Here is a 3,180-nt window from a genome sequence, read left to right as displayed (position 1 = left end):
ACACTTCACAGAAGAAGATCTACAAGCAGTCAATAAACATATGAAAAAATGTTCACCATCTTTAGTAATAAAAGAAATGCAAATCAAAACTACCCTAAGATTCCATCTCACCCCAATTAGGATGGCAATTATCAAGAACACAAGCAACAATAGGAGTTGGCAAGGATGTGGGGAAAAAGGTACACTCATATATTGATGGTGGGGCTGCAAATTAGTGCAGCCACTCTGGAAAGCAGTATGGAGATTCGTCAGAAAGCTTGGAATGGAACCACCATTTGACCCAGCTATCCCACTCCTTGACCTATACCCAAAGGAATTAAAATCAGCATACTACAGAGATACAGCCACATAAATGTTCATTGCTGCTCAATTCACCATAGCCAGATTGTGGAATCAACCTAGATGTCCTTCAATTGATGAATGGATAAAGTAACTGTGGCATATATATACAATGGAATATTACTCAGCCATAAAGAATAATAAAATTATGGCATTTGCAGGCAAATGGATGAAATTGGAGAATATCATGCTAAGTAAGATAAGCCAATCTCAAAAAACTAAAGGACAAATGATCTCGCTGATAAGTAGATGAGGACATATAATGGGGGGGTGGGAGGGGTTAGCGTTAGGTTTAGGGTTAGGTTTAGGGTTAGGGAAAGGAGGGTGGTAAGAATGGAGGAAGGAAGGACTGTATAGAGGGAAAAGAGGGGTGGGAGGGGTGGGGGGGAAGGGAAAAAAATAACAGAATGAATCAAACAACATTACCCTATGTAGATTTATGATTACACAAATGGTATGCCTTGACTCCATGTACAAATAGAGAAACAACATGTATCCCATTTGTTTACAATAAAAAGAAAAAAAAAAGAAGTATGAATTTGTTTTTTTCTTCTGTGATAAAAACATATTTTTTTTTTTTTCATTTTCTGTTTCCTCTATAGTTTCTAATGAAAATTCTGGGATAATTTTAGTCATTATTTTTTAAGTGTATGTATGTATGTATGTTTTACAACTTTGAAGATGTTTTCTTATATATGCTTCCTGCCAATCTGACATAATATACATTGGGAGTAGTTTTGGGTATTTATTTGAGGGAGTCTTGCTGAGTTTCTTAAATCTATATTTCACCAAATTTGTGACTTTTCTGTCATTATTTCTTTATACAAGTTTCTGCCCCTTTCCCACTCTTTTTCTTCTGGGACTATGATGATAAATGTTAGCTCTTATGACCTACCTTTAGGTATTTGTGTGTCTGCTTATTTTATATTATTTATTTTTAATTAATTGTTCCTCTTTTCAGATTAGAAGATTTGTATAGATCAAGTTCACTGAAATTCATGTTCATTGAGTCTTTTCTGTCATCTCCATTCTATTATTAATCCCAATTAGTAAAATTTGAATATCTAATAGTGTGTTTTTTGCTTCTAACACTTCTATTTGGTTATTTTTAAATATATTCTACTTCTTTGTTATTATTTTCTGCCTTTGCATTCAATACAAATATATTTTCCTTTATCTTATTGTTCATGTATTTAGGTTAATTGCATTTTTGCTGCTTTTTGATACCAACTTCTGTTCATCTCAGAGTTGGACTTTGTTAATTTTCTTCTCCCTTCAAATTGACACGTATTTTCTCTTATGTTACCCAATTTAAGTTGCATATTAAACATTTTGAATGTTTTGAATGTTTTCTTGTGTGTTCTGTGAATGCTGCTCAATGGCTTAGAATAATATTGATGTTTTGTTTTTGGAGACAATTAAGTCGGTCAAATCCAAACTGCCATTTCCACCTGTTGTGAGTGCAATCTCATTCTCAGTTCAGTTATTATTTTATATCATGATGGTCACTGATAGTTTTCCTTGTGTATGTTGTAATTCATGAATCATTTGGAGATGATCCTTCTCTGGATCTCTCCTTTCCATGATTCCCTCCCATCCTCCATCTTTTTTGGTTGCTGGTTTCCTTCCCTGATTCTTTGAGACAGAAAAATGATGGCCTTTCTGTCATAACAGGAAACTTTTAGCTACTTCTCAATGAGCAGAGGCCATCAGAACAGGAAACAGATGCCTTATTTTTCTTTCCTAATAGCAACTTCTTTCTAGTATCTACCTACCTGTAGGACTCTCAAGATACTAGTGTTAGTATTTTTCTTCAGAGTCTATAATTGTTACCACAGAAGAGCTGTTGGAAGCTACTTGAAGTTGTTCCAGGAAGGCACCGTCATTTTTTCTTCTATAGATTGATGAAGCATTGGTATCATATGGATTTTTTGGTAACAAATAGAGAAGGTTAATTCTTATGACATCCTCTCTGGATAGAATAGTTATCTAAGATAGCTATTTTTTTCCCTGGTAAATGCTACCTTTTTCAAATCATGTTTGGAACTTTTTTGATGTATTTTTTAAAGTACTAAGAATTAACATTTGTCTAATATTGTCATTTACCTCAAGAGCAAATTTGATATTTTTTAGCTAGGCAAAAAAACTACTTGGGGTTAAATTAAATAAATAAAATGATGGCTAGGGACTGAGTTGTGTCTCCCAAAATTTACATGTTGGAGTCCTAACTCACGATGTGATTATATTTTAAGGTAGAGACTTTAAGGTGCTAATTAAGGTTAAATGAGGTAAAAATATCCAAGGCTCTTATCCTGTGGTAGGACTAGCATCCTCATAAGAGGAGGAAGAGATACTGGAGTTCCCTTATCATGGGCACACACCTGGAGAAATGGCCAGGAGAGAGATGGAACCACCTGACCAACTAACTGTAAGTGAGGCCTCATCAGAAACCAACCCTGCTGGCACCTTGATCTTGTACTTCCAGGACTCTGAACTGTGAGAAAATAATCTTCTGTTGTTTAAGGCCCACAGTCTGTATTATTTAGTTAGGACAGCTGCAGCATATGATAACACAATGACCTAACTAGAGGGAACCTAAATAGACCATTAAGGAGCAAGAGATTAAAACAGTAAAAACCATATCCACATATAGAAGATTGAAACCAGCTCCCTATCTTTCATTCCATCCAAAAGTCAACTCAAAATGAATCAAAGACCTAGGAATTAGACCAGAAACTTGGTAACCACTAAGAGAAAAACACAGAGGAAACACTTCAAATACAGGTGCAGGCAACAACTTCCTCAGTAGGACTCCTGAAGTTCAGGAAATGGTACCAAGAA

This window comes from Sciurus carolinensis, chromosome 9, assembly GCF_902686445.1.
Source record: "Sciurus carolinensis chromosome 9, mSciCar1.2, whole genome shotgun sequence".
In the NCBI taxonomy this organism is placed as follows: Eukaryota; Metazoa; Chordata; class Mammalia; order Rodentia; family Sciuridae; genus Sciurus; species Sciurus carolinensis.
This window is presented reverse-complemented; position numbering follows the sequence as displayed.